This window comes from Callithrix jacchus, chromosome 13, assembly GCF_049354715.1.
Source record: "Callithrix jacchus isolate 240 chromosome 13, calJac240_pri, whole genome shotgun sequence".
NCBI lineage: Eukaryota > Metazoa > Chordata > Mammalia > Primates > Cebidae > Callithrix > Callithrix jacchus.
In genome coordinates, this window is record NC_133514.1 from 109,417,457 (window position 1) to 109,439,828 (window position 22,372).

The 22,372-nt window shown below is 32.0% G+C and overlaps 1 protein-coding gene across 3 annotated transcripts in view; it reads right to left on the reverse strand.

The window, feature by feature from the left end:
- CDH19 (cadherin 19) overlaps nucleotides 1-22,140 on the reverse strand; it is a 97,914-nt gene extending 75,774 nt beyond the window's left edge. For all 3 annotated transcript variants that reach the window (XM_008979947.5, XM_002757317.6, XM_035271306.3), the window contains exon 1: nucleotides 22,005-22,140. The gene's annotated coding sequence lies outside the window, so the exon portion shown is untranslated. The remainder of the gene's footprint in view (nucleotides 1-22,004) is intronic.
- Between the last annotated feature and the right edge of the window lie 232 nt (nucleotides 22,141-22,372).

A 22,372-nucleotide genomic window follows, 5' to 3' on the forward strand; every position in this document is an offset into this window, starting at 1 on the left:
TGTACTAAAATACCTGAGTATTCACTTGAGAAAAAGATACTTTTATCCATACTTTATCATGCACAAAGTCACAAAAAATGAATACAAATTTAGATAAAATACTTATAATTTCTTTGGAAAAAATTTCTTACAACAATTTTGAAACTACATTTGCTAAAAATTGATAAACTGGATCATATGAAGTTAGATAATCATTGTATCAGATCCCATTGCCACTGGAAAGGATCCCACAAACAGGGTTTTAAAAATGATATACATTTATTGTCTTACAGTTCTATAGGTCAGATGTTTCAAATGAATTTCACTGGACTAAAACTAGGGTGTCAGAACGGTTATGCATCCACCCAAGTCTCTAGAGGAGCATCTTTCTTTACATTTTCCAACTTCCTCAAACTGTATTCCACGCCTTGGCTCATGTCCCTCTTCTAGACGAGTAGCATAGCATCTTCAAATTTCTCTCTATCTTCACATCAGCTTCTCTTTTTTGTGTCAAACTTACCTCTTCTCCCTTTTATAGTGACACTTACAATTGCCTTTAATGTCTGCTTGGATAATCCAGGATAATCTCCCTATCTAAAGATCCTTAACGGAATCTCATGTTCATTTATGGACATAGCAGTCTTTGACTTTAGGAATTAAGACTTTGATCTCAGAGAGCCATTATGTGGTCTGCCTCAGATCCGAAGTAAATGAGCAGACAAGCCACAGACTGAGCCAATATTTGTTAATTATATATATATATCTTTTATTCAGAATTTACAAGGACTTTCAAAACTTGGAAACAAAAATTCATCACAAAATTTTTTAAATAAACAAAACATTTGAACAGACATAGCACGGAGTCAATATATTGAGAAAGTGTGATATGTCTATGCAATGTTTTGATACTCAATAGTGAGAAGAAATGAACTACTGACACAATAACATCTCAAAATAATAACCGAGTAAAATAAGCCTGCCAAAAAATTTATATTGGATGTTTCCTTTTGCATCTAATTTTAGAAAATTTAACCACAGTGACTGAAATCGGACTAAGAGCTGAGGAAAAATGGGGATGGGAGGAAGAGTAGGAAGAAATAATAATGAAGGGACATGAGGAGACTCTTGAGGGTAGTGATGGTTGTGCTCATTATCTGTATTGTGATGACAGTCTCCAAAGTAGAACTCTGTCAAAAAAATTAACTCAGTTTCAGTGTATGCAGATTATTGTGCCAATTATACTTGATTAATTTTGTTTAAAATCTTGACTTGTCAAAAGCCCGAGAAACAAATCAGACAACTAACTGTAGAACAACAGATAATATATGCTTCTGATGTGTTATGATATGACCTTTATAAAGAACATTGCCGATAAAATATTTCACCAGAAAAAGTTGAAATCCAATTTTCAAATTACAGAAAATTAACCTGTAATAAATGAACAAAGTAAGTGTGACCGAAGGAAACAAACAATCCCAAATTGTGTCTTTTACAGATTTGCTACCCACAGTGTAATCTGTGGAATAGGAGCACATTACTACAAATGCCAAATCTTGAGCTTCTTCACAGGTACAGACTTTCAGTCTGCATTTTGTCACATTACCCAGAAGGTCTGAATACACAACAAAAATTTTAAAAAGCATTGATCTACCGGAAAATTGATCTATTTTATTTGACATGTCACTAGTTTGACCGAAAAAAAAAAAAAGCAGTAGTATAGGAAAGTAGTATAGTAAAAAAAAAAGCAGTAGTATAGTATAGATTAAGAAAGATTTAAGATATACAAGAACTAGTGTCAAATGAGGGCATTGTTTGGGTCATGACTTTACAAAACTGTGTTTATATTTGCATATTTATGGATTTATTAAATTTGAATCTGTATAAATTATAATACATACTAATTTAGAGATGAGCAACAGATGATCATAAGAATGTATTGCCAATTTTGTTTTTCATTGAATGTTTCTTTGTCGTTACATAAAAACATGCCCTATTTTGATCATGTATACTTGAAGCATATTGCTATTAGAAATGACAGGATATCTTGAGAAAAAGCATATTTTCTTTAAAATATCTCAGAAAGCATGGGAGAATCGGCAAAACCATTGTGGCAAAATGATAATAATCATGGAATTCAGATCATAATTATTTGATATTTATTCTTTTGTTATTTGCTTACATTTAAAATATACCTATTAAAACAACAAAATTATAAAGAAATGTTGTACTTTTAAACAAATATGTTAAATAAATACAAGTAATTACTTTAATACCAGCTACTGATGATAATATACAGAAAGCAGAACTATACAACACTCATAAATTTAAAATTTGGATACGATTTTGGAGAATAATTTGGATAAAAGCAATAAATTTTACAATGTGTACATAAAGTAGCAGTTATATTTTACTGTTTTATACCTAGAGAAATATTCAAATTTGTCCACTGGGAGGCGAGTATCAACTGAATTAACTGAAAAAAGAATGTTTAAATTAGGATAGCATATGATATTAATTATATAAATGTTTCACAATTACAAGGCAATGTTCCATAATACTCTTGGCGTAAAGCAATTCTATAAGATAGTAAGTCTAGGAAGAGAAAACTGGCAAAATTTATTATAGTAATTACCATGATTGAAATAAGTGAAATTTGTCTAAAAGTTGAAGCTTAGAAATTTCTGCAACAGTTTTCTCTCTCAAAAACAGTTTAAAGTAAATATGACAAACAATAACACTCATGACATCTGGGTGATTTTTCCACAAAGTGTTATTTCCCCATTAAATATATGATTAAAATATTTTACAATTAAATTTAAAGTTAAAAATCATTGTTTATAATTTTAATGTAAAAAGCCTTTTAATTTGACCCCCCTTAGCTAAAACATACAACAAAAATGAATGAAATGGTAGCAGTAGTTATACCTCAATAATGAAATATTGTGGCTTTGTTTATACTCTCCTGTATTCCAAACTTTCTGTAATGGTCATACATTTCAGGGTAAGTGAAAAACATTTCAAATAATGTTCCACTTCTGATTGAAGACCGGTGGCAGCTGTCAGCAATGCTAGACTGAGAAACACTCTGGGCTGAGTGCAGGCAAATAAGAAAAAACGCTCTCCTCCGAAATGGGCCCTGGATAAACCAGCAGTGGCAATCTGCCCTGCATTTGCGATCTTGTTTATATTTTCCAATTAGAAGAATATGCTAAAAAAACTACATAACATTTCAATATGAAAAAAATGCTAATACTGTGTCTTACGTTTGTGTGTTTATATTTGTTCTCTTATTGCTTATACCTGGGAATATTAATCCATATTTATTATTAAAGTTGTAAAATATATTTCAAAATATATAATCCAAAAGATTAAAATTGCATTTATATTAGCACAATATTAGATACTAAACTAATTGCACTAATATTTAAATAATATTATTATAAATAGCATCAACATATTATGTCCAAGTAAAGTTAAAAGTATATTTGTGATGATTAATATTAGGTGTCTACTTGATTGAAGAATGCCTAGATAGCTGGTAAAGTATTAGCTCTGGGTGTGTCTGTGAGGGTGTTGCCAGAGGAGATTAACATTCCAGTCAGTGAACTGGGAGGAGAAGTGTCACCTTGATGTGGTTGGGCATCATCCAGTCAGCTGACAGCAGAGCTAGAAAAAAACAGATGGGAGAAGCTGGCTTGCTGATTCTTCTGGCTTTCACATTCCTCCCATGCTGGATGCCTCCTGCCCTTGGACATCAGATTTTAGGTTCTTCAGCTCTTGGACTCAAAGTGGTTTGCCAGAGGGCTCTCAGGCCTATGGCCACTGAAGGCTGCACTATTGGCTTCCCTACTTTTGAGACTTTTGGACTTGGACTGAGCCACTACTGGCTTCCTACCTCCTCAGCTTGCAGAGGGCATATCATGGGACTTCACCTTGTTTCCAAGTGAGTTAATTCTTAATAAACTCCCTTTCATATATACGTAATATCCTGTTGGTCCTGAACCTTTGAAGAACTCTAATACAATATTTTATCTAATGTGTTAATTACATAACACATGCTGGGACTTATATTCAGAAATTTTAAGTGGCCTGCCCAGTAAACAAATGTATTTATAATTAGTGCTATATACCCGATCTTAAAGACATCGAGTGTATAATATACACTGTGCTTTACTGAATGGAAGAAAAAATGCATAAATATCTAACATTGTAACATCTATAGCTGTTGGTTCACTTTGTTTACGTTGAATGAAGATCTGGGCCATTCTTCAAATGACAAAATAAAATGTTTTCTATTATCTCTTCTTGGAATACATTTTTCCCCTTATTTTAAAGATTCTGAAGTCAAGTAAAAAAAAAAAAGTCAGAATGATGGATTTGGTGGCTGTGTGGGAGAAGATATAAGGTGAAGCTGGGAAAGGTGGATGGGATAAATATAGAAACTTAATCCTGTTTGTGATATCTTAAAAAATCAAGGGAAACTTGGTGGCCTCATAGAATGACACTATACATAAAAAGACTTTGAAATGGCTTTCTAAAAACCACAAGTAGGAAATACAAAGAAATGTGAGTGGATATAGTTTGTATACATAAGAAAAAGAAAGCAATATTTTGGGTCCAAAAAATTATAATAACCTATGTGCCAACTCTTTCTCTATTTATTACACAGCACTAGAATGTGAGAGTTCATTCTCTGTTTTATTTATGAACTCTCATTCAGCATATAACTTGCATATTTACTGTCACCAAAGAAAAATAAATAAATAAAGCCTCTGGTACAGCTACAGCAATGTAAAGTCAGAATACCTATATTGGAGCCTCTGATGTCCTCTTTGACATTACATTGCCTTCCCCATTCACTACTGATGTAATGCCCTAAGATACACAGCAACAAGTACCATTCCATTTCTGGGCTGAATATTGTGAACTCTACTTATGAGCAGCGTTAGAAGACTGTGGATTAATGAGCAGCATATGTGAAGTGCTAAGCACTGACAACATTAAGCCTGGTGTACAAAAGTTTTAAAATGAAAAACAATAGATTCCAATTGGTGAAATAAATGCTGGTGAAATTTCATTTTCTTAGACATAGTACTTTACTCTTTCTTCCCCTCTACAAACTCTCAAAACATGATTTGCCCTTATTTGTCAAGGGTAAATCTTTGTATGTTTCTATAGAAGATTTGCCTAAAACACCTTTATCAGTATAGCTCTTAATTATATCTTTACCATCTTTGCAGTCTGATTTTTAAAAATTTATTCCATTTTTTTATGGGTCTTTGGTGCTCTCAGTGTTATAATAAAATAAACATCAGACACGTTAGCATTGAGACGTATACTTTGGTTAAAAATATAGTGATGAATAGAATGAAATGAAAAGAATCTGAAATTTGTAGGGTTCAAGTGAGCAAAGTAGGAATAAAAATATGATTTTTTTAAACTTTTATTTTGTGTTTGGAGGTACATTTGCAGGTTTGTTATATAGATAAACTCAGGTCACAGGAGTTTGTTGTACAGATTATTTTATTACTCAGGTACTAAGACTAGTACACAATAGTTGTTTTGTTCTGCTCCTATCCCTCCTTCCACCCTCTGCCTTCAGGTAGGCCCCAGTGTCTATGGTTCCCTTACTTATGTTAACGAGTTTTCACCTTTTAGTTCCCACTTATAAGTGAGGATGTGTGCTATTTGTCTGTTCCTGTGTGAGTTTGCTAAGCATAATGGCCCCCAGCTACATTCATGTTCTCACAAATAACATAGACCAACGAAACAGAATTGTGATTCCAGAAGTAAGGCCTTACAACTACAACCATCTAATCTTTGACAATGTTGACAAAAACAAGCAATGGAGAAAAGACTCTCTATTTAATAAATGGTGTCGGGTGACTGGCTAGCCACATTCAAAAGATTGAAACTGGACGCTTTCCTTACCCCACATAAAAAGTTAATTCAAAGTGGATTAAAGACTTAAACATAAAACCCAAAAGCATAAAAACCCTGGAAGACAACCTAGGTAATACCATTCTGGATATAGCAACAGGCAAAGATTTCATGACAAAGACACCAAAAGCAATCACAACAAAGGCAAAAATTGACAAGTGGAATCTAATTAAGCGTAAGAAGTCCTGCACAACAAAATAAACTATTAACAGACTAAACAGAAAAATTACAGAATAAGAGAAAGTAGTTGCCAACTATGCATCTACCAAAGTGTGATATCCAGCATCTATCAGGAACTTAAAAAATTTACAAAAGAAAATCAACCCCATTGAAAAGCAGGCAAAATACATGCATAGACACTTTTCTAAAGAAGACATACATGTGGCCAATAAGTATATAACAAAAATCTCAATCTCACTGATCATTAGAGAAAATGCAAACCAAAACTACAATGAGATACCATTTTATACCACTCAGAATGGCTATTATTAAAAAGTCAAAAATAACAGATGCTGGTGAGATTGTGGAGAAAAGGGAACACATACACTGTTGGTGGGAGTACAAATTAGTTTATTTGCATTTAGTTGATTACCTTAGTTCAGTATGTGTTCATTTACATCATCATTGTGGAAAGCAGTATGGCAATTCCTCAAAAAGCTGAAAACAAAACTACCATTCAACCCAGCAATCCCACTGCTGGGTATATACTTAGATGAATATAAGTAATTCTATCATAAAGACACGTGAAGTTTCATCCATGCACACATGAATGTACATACCATAAAGGTGCACAAATGCTCATTGCAGCACTATTCACAATAGCAAAGACATGGAAGCAACCTAAATGCCCATCAGGAACAGACTGGATAAGGAAAATGTAGTACACATATACCATGAAATACTATGCTGTCTGATTTTAACTTAATCATCACAGGAACACAGGATATTTCTTATTATTTTCCTGTGTGTTTACAGTCAAACCTGGACAATATTTTCATCTTCTTCTAAAATCTATTTTTAATGTTCTTATCACAAGATATAATGCAGAAAAGTAAAACATGGTTTTACTTTTAATATCTAAACAGATATTCTACCAACCCTTGGATTATTTCAGGAGCTAACTCCACATAGATCAATGTTTATTTTTAGTTTTTATGTACAATTAAAAAGCACTCTAAACACTCTTAATAGCCTAAATCTATTCATTGGGAGAAGATACATAAAATTGATCTCACAGTTGAAAAAAGAACCAACGTTTGAATGCAAACATTAAAAAATTCATATCAACATATGGTCGCTCAGCAGCCATTTGGTGTCATAAAATCATCTTGTCAAGTGAAATAAGGAAATGAAATACATAAAATTTCTTTAACTGAAGAAAAATGTTGTAGACAGGTGTCTGGAAAACTACCCCAAAATGCAGGTAGAAATCATCTTTGAATTAAGAAGTTGTAAATGGATTAAAATTTTCCATATGTGTATTTGTGTGCTTTATTATTAAAATTAACATACACATAATTATATAATACAACTTAAATTGATTTTATGTGTCTAAATGCCATTTTGCACCATAGTAAAGACCAAGAGAGTCACTCTGCTGACTCTCAGGTTAGTTTCCCAAATAGGTTGAGATGAAATATTCTCATCTCATGTGGAACAAAGGCAGCTGAAGAACTATCTCAACACGAATACCTGCTAGTTCCGTCACCTTGGATACAAGTCCCATCACCTTGGATGAATAGCTGGACCTCTTGTTGCCTCAGTTGTCTCATGTAAAAACTGAGGATAAATACTGTGTCTATATCAAGGTTTTGTGTTCTTGATGAAATGAGTTGCTGCATCCAATATACTGTCTGGCACATATTCAGCATTAAGTGTTTTTAGTGAGCTACATAAAAAGTAGCTATTGGCAGGTGAATGGTAAGTATCTAATGATTTCTGTATCTCTGAAGGTCAAAATATTCAGCTATTTTTATTTCTGCCAAAAATGTACACACATAAAAAGCTTTACAAATGACTATTGCAAAAATACTTTAGTATATATTTTCCCTGATGTATATGTTCCACATGTATTTTCAAATGTGATTGGAATGTCATTATTTTTTTCTGAGCATGGTTAAGTGACTATGACAGATACACACTGTCATGCTTGAAGCAATACATGATATTGTATGGACATATATAAGCTGAAAATGATCCTAGTGTGACTCAGAACAATTATGTTTTCAAATAAGACTAATTATGACTTAAGGGATGAAAAATATTATAATCTATGCACTTATGCAGTTTGAAACTGAATCTAATTAGAAATTGTCTTTTCTATGACCTCTTCTTGGTTACATAAAGTTAATTATTCCATCTGTGAAAACTTGTAAGAATATAATGTATTCTGGAAAGCTCATGGAAAGCTGAAATATTGAGCTCAACTAAGCCCAGCTTCTCATAGAGAAAAACAGATGGCAATTAATATAATGTCTCCGTTTTTAGAAAACTATTGAGTAGGCTTGGCCAAAATAATATATCATAGACTTAGAATTTGTGGTTATGAGAAAGTTCCAGAGCATTTCAATAACAAACAAAAACAGAAAAGTTAAAGGTTTTGAAAATGCTACTAAAAAAGATTAAGAGGTTCTCTTCATCAATTAAAAAAAAAAAAACACACATCGCACCTCTCCTATTGGGAAGTAAACACATGAAGCAAGAGAATACTTTAAAGCCTCCATGTGAAGCAAATAGAAACACGTGGCTCTTGGGGCCTGGAGTGATAATATTACTACAGTGGAAATAGAGATTCTTTATAAAAATGAAAAAAAAAAAGGAAACTACGAAGTGTCTCTAAACAGTCCCCTTTCATTCCAAAAGCACCTCTGTTATAACATATAGAGCAGTAATATGGGGAGTTAGTGGCAGATTTTAAACTACACCATTAAGTCTATTTTTAAAAATGTTAATAACATTGTCTCAATACTCATTTCAAAAAGATATTCTTTATTTTTATAAATTTATTAAAATCTTGTCTGTGTAAACACAGAAGCAAGAAAATTAATATTAGAAAAAATGTTAAGTAAAGAAAACATAAATCCTCTCATTGAGCTGTTCTGGTTGGAATATCTTTTGGAATCTGTATTACCTATTGTCTTAATTCCCACTTCTATGCCTATCCTTTTAGTTAATCTATTTTTATCTTATATTAACATTTTAATTGTATTAGTTACAATATGATTTTAGTATTGAAAGAAATTATTTGGATTTTGTAACTAGTGCTTAGAAGCACCTGCACTACCAGGACATTGAAAAAGTTGTTCTGTTTTGCCACCAAGCACTCTGGATCCATGACCTTCTATTGCCCTCTTGAAGGTGATATTTCATCCCAGCACTCTGACTAATCCTGCTCCTCAGCAAAGGACAATATAAGTAAGATAATTAATAATAACACGAAGCCAGAATTGACAAAACTTAATGACCAATTGAATGTCAAAAGAAATGCCTGTGTTAGGAATGTCAAATGAGAGTTGAGAAATGCAGAGGTTAAGATACCTGCAAAAATCACAATTGACAATGCAGAGTGGAGCCGCTTACTCCAGACTCGGAAGGACCTGTGATTCCCATCATGATATTCTTCCTTCCACTCCATCACTCTAAGAAAAGCATGCGTTCAGTTTTTTAAGATTTCGTAAACTGTCCCTAACTTCTGAATGACTAATTGGATGAAACGGCTATGACTGTTATTTAAAATAAAGGAGTTAAAAGAAGAACTAAAATTTTTTGGTCACTGTGGAAGGCATATAATTGTTTATCAATATCTCTCTTGCAATCAGACAACGTTACACGCCTGGTTTTACTAACAGGATATGAGTAAGTGTTGTACACCATTTTCAAACTGAAACACTGAAAGGGGTATGAATAATTGTCTCATCTTTATAGCTTCCTACTCTGGCAATCAGTATTTGCAGGACTGTGGAGCCTTTTCAATGCCTTGGACACTGAGTGACTGTGAAACTTTGGTACCCTTACCCCACTAACTCCCACTCAACGTTTCTGGTAGGAGGTTACTGAGAAATGGCAAGTTAACTGGTTACTGTAATAGCCGAGCTCCCAGACTAACAAAATCAACAATTTCCCTAATGCCATAATAGTACTTAGGTAAGTACTATTCTCTTAGTAATTTGTCTTGTAATTCAATGATATAGTAAACATTATATTCATTTCAAAAGAGAAGAAAGATCAAGGTGAGCTTATACAACAGTTCCTCAAAAAATGTGATTTTGTTCAATGTCATTTCATTGTAATGTTGATGAGAAAAAGTTGACTCTCTACCAAGTCACTATCTGTGTTGAGTTTGCACATTTGAATCCCCCATATCTGCATGGGATTGCTCTGGATACTCAAGTTATTTTCCACTTCCCAAAGCTGTACACGTCGGGTTGGTTGTTAGTGTAGGACATCCTAGTCTGAGTGAGTGTGGCTATGTGAGGGTGACCCTGCAATGGGATGGTGCCCTGTCCAGGGCTGGTTCCCACCAATCTCCCTGAGTTGCTGGGATAGGCTCCAGCTACGCATGGCCCTGAACTGGAAAACCAGGTTGGAAAATGAATGAACACAAATTATTGTAAAATGAAGTTTTATAAAATACACAATCATCATACAAATGCAGGACAATAAACTATGCTGGGTAGAAAAGAGCTCAGCGAGCCAGCTATATTTGTTAATGCTTGTGTTTGGACTGCATGGTGGCCAGATGTGATCCTGACAATCTTTGTTTTGCCAACATTAATTCCTTGATTTTACCCATCACCACTACAACTACCAGTCACTCACTGATTCACTGATTTACAATTGGGTAAATAATTATTTTCTTGTTTTTACTAATCTTTCTTAAATATACATACAACTCACATTCATTTCAGTTTTTAGTATTAGAAATACTTTGGTCTTTATTTAGAAGTTTAGTGAAGTAGAATTATATCTTAAGGACTAAAGTCCTGTTTGTCTCAGCCTCTGATAAAATTGGTTTTTATTATATAGTCTTTCACTTAAAATTGCAGTTTTCAAGAAACTGTTGACAGTGTTGAGGATTTACCTTGTAAACTAATTAAAGAGCCATCAAGGCCACATAGAGATAATAGCTGCAGGAAAGACTTACTGGGGTAATGGAAGAGTTAAAAATGCCAAATGTTAAAGAATATATGATGTTGAATGTATCTGGGAAAAATGTCACGTGCCCAGAGACAAGCACATTTACAAATTAATTTCAAAGAAATTATTACAGACATACACTATTTCCAAGTTAAGATACTAAGGCTAGTTAAATAGTCTATGGATCCTTACTGTAGAAACCGGCTAACTTCAACTTGTGTCTAGGTCAAGGCTTAGCTTCTTTAGTTCAGTTCAGCTCTGATTTTCTACGGTTTTTTCTCCTTGATATTAGGTATGTCATTAATTATTCTTCCATTTCTTTACCATTTTTAAAGCAAATAGTATGAAATTTCATCTTGAGTTTTATTTTTCCTTGTCATTTCCTCACTTGTGTGGTGCATTCAGATTGGGGTGTATTTGGGTGCATTTAAAATCAAAATATTTTATTTGCATGACCACAGCCTATGAAATTTTAAGATCAGTTTTGGGTATGACATTTAAAAAATCTAAACTTGAAACAAGTTTATTTTACATTCAAATGTATGATGAAAATATTTTAAAATTAAGATTAGCTAGATGTAAAAATAATACATTTTCCAGAAAATAGTTAATTTAACATTTTTTCCTGAAGTTTATATTTTTTTCTTCCTTGGGTAATTAGTTCAGTTAATTCTTCTAGAGTTCATATATTTGTATATGAAAAACGGCCATTAATCTTGGGTTTCCGTGAGATGTCAAGTAGAAAATAATTTCTTGTTAGTTGTTTTTAGCTCAGGGAAATGATTTTAGGTTTATACATCCTAAGTTATATTATGTGAAATTTTTAGATTTGGCAGGAGACAAGGATACAAATCTATCATAAACACTTGTAAAAACTAAATGAGTTTAGGTAGAGTTTTAATTTGTCCGAGGTTAAAATTCTTATGATATATGGTCACTGTCACGTCCACATATACCACATTTTGTGTATTTTTTTATTTTTTGATGGAAACTTAGTTTTCTTCTATATATTGGAATATATGAAATATATAGTTATTGTGAATGATGTTGCAATACACATTGGAGTGCAGATATATTTTCAACATATTAATTTTCTTTCCTTTTAATAAATACCCAGTAGTGAGATTGCTGAATTATATACTAGTTCTATGTTTAGATTGTGGAGAAACCTTCATACTATTTTTCATAATGGCTGTACTAAGCCTTCCCACCAACAATAAATGAATTCAATTTTCTCCAAATTCACAACAGTATTTGTGTGTGTGTGTGTGTGTGTGCATGTGTGTGTGTGTGTGGTGGTTTTTTTGTCTTTTTGATAATAAACATTCTAACTGGGGTGAAATGATATCTCATTGTGATTTTGATTTGCATTTCTCTAATGATTAGGGATGTTGAACATTTTTTCATATACTTATTGGCCTTAATCACTAAATTCTGGTTATAAATTGTTTATAATACCAGCCAAATAAATAAAAATTGTATTTTTTGAAGGTAACAGATAATGTTTCTGGAGTGTTAAATACTGAAAGCCATTTTATTTACAATCTCACATCTGTGAATCTATCTTAAAGAAATAAATTGGTATCTAAAATGTTCTGATGCAAAAAAATGTTTATCAATGTGTTATTTATTGTGTCTAAACTTAAAACCTAATTGCTGAGTTTAGCTGAGTACTTTTTGACATATAAATTCTCTTAAGTGTTTAAAGATGTTAGAGAGGGTTATGGCAAAGATATTTGAAGACTATCATACCAGACAACCTTAGTAGTTAAAATACCTCTGGGCATCAGGAAAGTAGAATTCTACATCATGTTGTATTAAAAAAAGAAAAAAAAAACTAGTGTTAACAAATGAACACACAAATATATATATTTTCTAATTTGTCACTAAAAGACACCAAAACATAAAGAATAATTCTGCTGACTTCAACCACTAGTGTACACCATAAGTTCCCAAATTTGGCCTTTAATATCAGTCTTCGATTAGGAGAAAAAAATGTATAATTTGGTGAATAGCTGAGAATAGGTTTTAGGAGTCAGTCTCAAGAAACAGAAATAATGAATTGAAAGATTTCTGGAGGCTGAGTATGAAGTTCCACCATTCAAAGTAGTCATTCAAAGAACTTTCTGAGAGAGAAAAAACAGAGATGTGAGATGACAGCAATGAGAGGTTTGGAGTTAATGATGATTTTTTTTTTTAAAGATAGATAATGTGTTGAATGAAAACGGACTAAATGTTCCACTTAAAAAACAGAGTGACACGTTGGATAAAGAAGACCCAACTGTATGGCTGAAATAAAAATATCTATTTCACTTATAATGACACCCATAGACTCAAAGTAAAGGAATGGAGAAAGATCTATCAAGCAAACGGAAAACAAAACAGAGCAGGAGCTACTATTCTTTCTTCAGACAAAACAGATAACTATCTAAAAGGACAAAGAAGGGCATTACATGATGATAAATGGTCAATTCAACAAGAAGACCTAGCTATACTAAATATATATGTACCCAACACTGGAGCGTCAAGATTTATAAACCAAGCTATTAAAGATGTGCGAAGAAACTTAGATAACCACACAATCATAGTTGGGAGACTTTAAACCCCAATGGCAGTAACAGACACGTGAATGAGGTAGAAAACTAATAAAGATATTCAGACCTAAACTTGACACTTTATGAAATGGAACCAACAGAAATCTACATAGAGCTCCATCATGCAACAGTAGAATATACATTCTTCTCATGTGCACACAACACATTCTCTAAAATCAACTATACAATTGGCCATAAAGCAATTCTCAGCATATTCAAAAAGCCCAAAGTAATATGAATCACAATCTTGGAACAATAAAAATCAATACTAAGAAAACCACTCAAAACTATACAGTTACATGCAAATTAAACAAAATGCTCCTGAATAACCTTCAAGTAAACAATAAAATTAAGGCAGAAAGAAAGAAGTTCTTTGAAATTAATAAAAATATAGAGACAACACACAAGAGTCTCTGGAACACTGCAAAAGCAGTGTTAAGAGGAACGTCTGTTAGTATTAAATGCCCATATCGAAAAGTTAGAAAGATCTTAAGTTAGCAACCATACATCACACCTAGAGGAAATACACAAACAAGAGCAAACCGACCCCAGAGCTAGCATTAAAAAAACAAACAAACGAAACAAACAAAAATTGTTGAATGTAAAGAAATGAAGACATGAAAAACACACAAAACATCAACAAAACCGAAGTTGTTCTTTGAAAGAATAAGTAAGCTGGGCGTGGTGGCTCATGCCTATAATCCCAGCACTTTGGGAGGCCGAGGCGGGTGGATTATGAGGTCAAGAGATCGAGACCATCCTGGTCAACATGGTGAAACCCCGTCTCTACTAATAATACAAAAAATTAGCTGCCCATGGCGGTGCGTGCCTGTAGTCCTAGCTACTTAGGAGGCGGAGGCAGGAGAATTGCTTGAACCCAAAGGCGGAGGTTGTGGTGAGCTAAGATCGTGCCATTGCACTCCAGTCTGGGTAACAACAGGGAAACTCCATGTCAAAAAAAAAAAAAAGAAAGAATAAATAAGATTAGTAGACCACTAGAGGACTAATAAAAAAAGGGAAGCTCTAAATAAACACAACTGGAAATGTCAAAGGGAGCATTACCATTGGCCCCAGAGAAATAAAAAAAACAAACAAAAAAAAAGCACACACACTCAGAGACTCCATGCACACATAGTAAAAAACCTAGAAGAAACTGATAAATTTCAGGAAAGATATAACCACTCAAGATTGAATCAGGAAGAATTTGAAACACTGAACAAATCAATAGTGAGTTCCTAAGTTGAATCAGTAATTTTAAAAACCTACCCAACAGAAAAATCCGTGGACTGGATTAATTCACAGCCAAATCATGCCAGATGTATAAAGAAGAGCTGGTCTCAATTTTACTGAAACTATTTCAATAATTCAAAGAGGATGGACGCCTTCCTAATTTGTTTTTTAAGGCCAGCATTGCTCTTATACAAAATCTGTCAGAGACTCAACAACAAAAGAAAACCTCAGTCCAGTTTCCTGGTGAACATAGATTCAAAAGTCCCAAACAAACTAACAACCGAATCCAGCAACATATCAAATTTAATCCATCATAATAAAATGAGCTCTTTTCCTGGAATGCAAGGTTGGTTTAACATATGTAAATAAATAAATGCGATTAATCACATAAGAAAAACTAGAAATAAAAATCACATGATTATGTCCATAGACACCAAAAGCTTTTGATAAAATTAAATATCCCTTCTTATTAAAAACCCTGAAAAATGAGGCATAAAAGTGACATACCTAAAAATAATAAAAGCCATCTATGACAAATTCACAGAAAACATCATACCGAATGGGCAAAAGCTGGAAACACTCCCCTTGAGAACTGGAACAAGACAAGGATACTGACTCTCACCACTCCTATTCAACATAGTTTGGAAGTCCTATTCAGAGAAATAAGGTAAGATAAAGAATTAAAAGGCAAACATAGGGCTGGGCATGGTGGCTCACGCCTGTAATCCCAGCACTTTGGGAGGCCGAGGCAGGTGGATCATGAGGTCAAGAGATCTAGACCATCCTGGTCAACATGGTGAAACCCCATCTCTACTAAAAATATGAAAAATTAGCTGGGCATGGTGGCACATGCCTATAATCCCAGCTACTCAGGAGGCTGAGGCAGTAGAATTGCCTGAACCCAGAAGGCGGAGGTTGCGGTGAGCTGAGATTGCGCCATTGCACTCCAGCCTGGGTAACAAGAGTGAAACTCTGTCTCAAAAAAAAAAAATTAAAATTGATAAGTGGTGCCTAATTAAACAATAGAACTTCTGTGCAGCTAAAGAAGGTATCAACAGAACAAACAGACAACATACAGAATGGGAGAAAATATTCACAAACTATGCACCTGACAAACATCTAATATCCAGAATCTATAATTAACTTAAATCATCAAGTAAAAAACAAATAACTCCATTTAAAAATGGGCAAAGAGTATGAACAGACACCTCTCAAATGAAGACATGCGCATGGTTAACAAGCCTATTAAAAAATTCCAAATATCACTTATCATTAGAGAAATGCAAATCAAGGCCACAATGAGATACCATTTCACACCGGTCAGAATGGCTATTATTAAGTCAGAAAATAACAGATGCTGGCACATTTGCAGAGAAAAGAGAATTCTTATATACTGCTGATGTGAATGTAAATCAGTTCAGCCACTATAAAAAGCAGTTTGGAGATATCACAAAGATATTTCAACTACCATTCGACTTGGCAATCTTAGTAGTGGGTAGATACTTGAAGGAATATATAATTCTACCATAAAGACATATGCACAAATATATTCATCATAGCACTATTCACAATAACGAAGACATAGAATCAACCTAGATGCTCATCAACAATGGACTGGATAAAAAAATATGAGACATTTACACAATGGATTACTATACAGCCATATAAAAGAATGAAATTATGTTCTTTGACCCAAGGACATTATCCTAAGCACACTAATGCAAGAACAGAAAACCAAATACCGCATGTTCCCACTTATAAGTGGAAAAGTAAACATTAAGTGCACATGGGCACGGGGTAATAGACACCGGGGCCTACTTCAGGGTGGGTGAGAACAGGGTGAGAATCAAAAAATTATCTCTCAGGTAATATAATTAGTACCTGGGCAATAATATAATTTATACACCAAATCGCATCACATGCAATTTATACATGTAACAAGCCAGCGCATGTACTCCCTGAAACTAAGAATAAGAAAAAAAATTAGTTTAATTTAAAATAAAATATTGGATACTAAAATGGAAAGTACATTTCAAAGATATGTTATAAAATATAAATGAGAATATATTATTATTTTGATATAAAATACTTTGGATTTCAATCTGAGATAATTATTTTAGTTTCAAATTGCATAATATAAAATTCAAGATTTGTTTAGTCTCTCTTCCATAAAGCATATAATGTAAAAAAATTGGTATCACTCATTTCATATTTATATTTTCTGCCTATTAAATTAAAATAAATTTATATTTTTTAAAATTTATCTTGTTGAGCTTATTCAGAGTATTTAATCATAAAAAAGTATTGTGAAGATATGTGGAACCAGATGGACTAGCTTAGCAAAATAATGCTATTGTTGTATATTTGGGGGATATTATTTTATTATTTTCTGCTAGGAGTTGTGTATGAAGAATGACTAAATAATATTTAGCCAAGCACAGAAAGGCAAATACCACATTTTATCATGTTATGTAGACTCTAAAACAATAGAACTCATAGAGGCATTAAGTAGAATAGTAGTTAAGAGGCTGGTGGTGTGGGGCAGATGAACTGAAGGAATCTCAGACAGGAGGAATATGTTTTACGTTTTGGAGGGGGTTCTACTAGACAGTGTGGTGAATATAGTTAATAGTAGAGCATTTACATTTCAAAATTACAAAGAGTGGGAAGTTCAAATGTTCTCACCAAAAAAAATGTTAAATATTTGAGGTGATGGATATGTTAACTAGCGTGATTTAATTATTTCATATTGTTTTCATGAATTCTAATATCAGTTTATATCTCATAAATTTATTCAATTATAAATTTTCGATTTGCAATAAAAATAAATATTGAAAACATTCTATAAATAGTTTAATAAATTGTTTTAACAAGAATGTCATAAATATAGGATAAATAAATTCATATTCTTTAATTTCTACAATGAGAAATTTAAGTATATCACCTTAAATATAAATAAAAATATGTATAGCATAAAACAAAACAGAAGTGTTTTTATTTTTTTTTTCATGGAAGACAGTAAAGTATACCTCCAAGGGTTATATGTAATGGGTTAAAAATATGCGTCAATTTAAGGAAGGAAAACAGTCATGAATGTTATGAAACAGTTGTGAATATAGTTAATTCATGTTACAAGTTGGATTTAAAAATAAAGATAGGATATCTTAAGTTTTAAATTCTTTGAAATTGGTACCAGGTAGACTAAACGTACTTTCTTTTAGTGCTGAAATGTAACAGCATTTAGTTTAATCTAGAGGCATGACTGGGATTATTGAATAAATGGATGTGATTTTATTCTTAAAATTTTAAATTATGTGGACTCTGAACCTGCTCCAAATTGTAAATAGGTATACAATTAGTATATGCTGTTGAAAGGAATTATGTTTTTATATGTAATAATTCCTTACTTTTAAAAAAAATCTGGCAACCCTAATGTTCTAGTGTTTTGTTTTGTAATGTTTAAGAGTCAGTTAATTAATATCTTGCTGAGATTTTAGTATTTAACTCACCCTCTTGAGTGTATTGCTTTTTCCTTTTCTTCTACAAAAAAATAACCTCAATGATATAATTATAATCTCATAGAAAACATATTTGTGAGTTAAGAATTGTGTGTTTTAGACACTGGCTTAAAATGCGCACATTCTTTTATATGTGAGTGTGTGTATACATATATACACAAACGTACACAAAATGACGTTACTCTATATTTTTAAAAATAGCTTGAATTAAATTTTATATAAGTGGTTTTATTAAATCCATATTGTATACAATGACATGAAAATTTTATAAACAATTCATGTGGTTTTAAAATTATCAAAGGATTATACACATACATTAAAAATCATCTGTTAATAGAGAAATACGTAGCCAGATATGCACATGCTTTTGTATACATGAATATGCTTATTTATTAACAACCAAAATATTTGGAGTCAAATTCTCGTATGCCTATAGAGCTGGGTAATTCTACAGCCATTCAATAAAAGAGTGAAAATAATAAAAAAGAAACCAATGTCTTACATAGCCCCCCAAACAAAAGACTTATTTAGAAGGAGAGGATTTATATCCACTTGAAAGGTGATATTGTAGCTCATTTATTTCTCACCAAATACTAGGGGGAAAGAGATATTTTGCTTTACCTGTTCAAGACCAATTTCACAAGAAGTGTTTTCTTAGTGACAAATGACACTACTATCTTTAACATTTAAAGAGATGTTTATATATCCTTTTATCTTTACCTTTATGTGTCTTCTAGTTACATTTTATGCTTATCTTTATGTTTAGTAGTAATATCTCTTTATCAAAGAAAGTAATAAATTCTCCACTAGAGCTTTTTAGAAATAAAATAGATGGCAAACTCTCTGAAACAATTTAACTATAACACAACTTAAAGGCAGAAAAATAGTGACTTTTTTCTGTGATATGTGTATAGTTTACTCATTTCCACAGGAATGACATTTCTAAATTTTGCATACAGAAAAAATGGCCTAGGTTATTTTAAGCCACAACTGATGTGCCAAAATTATCCCCACTTTATTACACTATCTCACAAATTTGCAAATTTCATTTATCATGTAACATTTTAGAAGTAAAGAAAAGCTAAACTGTGGATCGACTGCTCTGGTATGTTGAAAAGCCACTGTCCTAAAACAGCATTTTAAATTTCACTTGATGTGCCAAAGCAGGATTTCTGAAAATGTTTTGCCTTAATCTTAAGACATACTTTGATGATTCTGAATATAATTATTGAGTAATTAATGTGACAAAATTTGACAAAAACATGTGCTTTCCTAATTCTAGAGCAGGTTTTAAAGTCAGACAAGCATTTTCTTAACAAATCATATCAGACTATTCAAAAGGGTAGGCATCCTTTGAAAAGGAAATTGATTTGTTATACATTTTGACAGGCAGAGCATTTAGCCGTCTTATCTCAATGGAAAGGTGGTGAGAATCGGTAAAATAACTCTTTAAGGGTACACTTTATTTTGTTTTGATTTTATTTGATTTTAAAGTGGCAAACGTCTTTCTAGTCACTTTTGCAAAGACACTCCTTTTGTAAATCAGGAGCTGTCTTCACCATTGATAGAAAGGATTCCTGTGGGATTATTTTTAGGTTCCATACTTAGCTGTGTTTCAATTTCAATCGGTTTCCCCAAAGCAAAGGTACAGGTGATAGAAGGTCATGGATGTTCAAAGAAATAATCATGACAACAAATTCTTCTTATTCACAAACATGGTTCTTAAGCATTTGGTCAGTAGCAATCAATTCTACTTGTCAGTAGCAATAAATTCAAATGTAAAAAAGATGTATAGAAAGATTAATATCTCCTTTTAAACAGTGTCACACATTTATTCCTGTGACATTACTATTCACTATCATGTTGAATATTGTTATATAAGGTTTTAAACATAACATTTATTTAAGAGTACATGCTAAGATCATGGATGGCAAAAAAATGATTAGTTTATATTTAGTTATCAATGATCACTGATCAGATTATATATAGCTATATTATGAGAAATTCCTGAAAGATGAATCTGGTTTCTTAAGAATGCATAGGAGGCATCTGTGCACACCATTTTAAAACATCTTCAATTTATGATAATTTAATAAAAATGCATTCTAAGTTTCTTGAGGAAAAGTACCTTACAAACATTCCAAAGTGAAAAACAAAACAAAACAAAAAAAGTAAGTAGAATACATATGCTTTTAGATATATGCAGATGTGCATGTGCATAAAATTATAAATATTTCACTGGAGCATGAAGAATTTAATAATATATGAGACTATAAAATTCAGATATTTATAGGATGATCTGAGCATTTCATTCACTCTTATAAAAGCTTGGGAAAGTGGAAAACATGTAAAGAAAAGGAGATCTCGTGGTTTCTAAATTACATGAATTGATTACTTAAAAAATAAATAATTATACACAATTATGAAATGTTTATTCCTTTTAGAAATAAATTTGTTAGTTATTTGATTTGGCCAATATAAATGTTCATATTATATTGAAATTTAAATACTTTCAAAATAAAAATTATAGTAAGTATGCATACTTCTGAAACTTACAATTATGAGAATTTGAAAAAAATATATATGAATGCAAATAATTCTACTTAATATTGTAGCTACATCTAAAACATAAATATATGTTACTAAATTTTCAAATACTTTAACTAAATAATGTCTTCTTTGCAGATATGTTAATTCAACAAGTGAATTCATAGAGATAAAATATAATTTGACATAATCTAAAAAAAACCTTTGCCATTCTATTTATGATTTTTTTGTTGCTAAATATATCATGTGCTTTTATATTTAATATATTTGTTAAATACTTTTGGTAAATTTATTTTGAAATATTTTATTATAATTAGTAATTCATTTAAAATTGCATGTACCAAATTGGAATAGAAACAATATGGAATGTGTTTTACAGTATGTGTTTTCTTCATTTTTACTTTTCTTATTTCTAAACTTCTGAAATACTATCTTACATATTTCAGAAATTAGCTTTTGTGTTATATGCAATTGTTAATATGCAGGCAAATTAATATATGTGTACAATTTTAGACATATATGTGTTTATATTCATACTGCTGCTAATATTTTAATTTTATTGGAATTATTATAAAATTCTTTAACTTTTTACTCTTTATTCTTTATATAAATATTTTTTCTCATATACTTAAGGATGACAACTCTATTGTTCATATTACCTGATATATGTGATAAATACATGATAATTAAAAAAAAAAACCCTGGATGAAGAAAAACATTCAAAGAAAAAGAAAGACATGAAAAGAATGGTTGATTCATTTCCTCCCAGAAACTTGAGAATTTTTAAATGTTCTAACATAGGAGTAACTTCCTCCCCACCCCCACAATCTATCTTACAGAGATGGATAATTGTTCTCACAAATATTTGTTTTTAGGAAGTTCTATACACATCATGGTTTTAATATTTTTTAGAATAGTTTCCTTATTTCCTATATAAATACTTTCCTTAATATTTTTATCATATTTGCCTAGCAACAGTTTGTCAAGTACTTTTTGATCTATGGACTCATTAAAAGATGATGCATGTAATTTATAATATGCATGATTAACACACTCTTACCTGTGTAACTTCAACTTCTAGGAGTTCTGTGAAAACTGAACAGCAAACTTTGTGTTGGACACATGAGGAATAGTAGGAAAAGCTTTCTTTTTTCCTTCACAGTCTTCTCAGCAAACTCTCGATGTGTCCCATTGCCCAGAGTTACAGACGCTGGTGCTTTTAGTACCATAACACTGTCAGTATGTCACCGCTTACTGAATGCTATTTTGGGTTCTCTTAGTAGGGTCATGAACACTGAGCCTTTTGTGCAAAATATCATAAAGGCACTCTGATGGTCATTCACAGTCTGGAATTAAAATGCAGACAGCTAAGCAAGTAGTATGAGCTGATTATCTTTTTTTTTTCTTTTCCCTAACAACAAGCAAAAA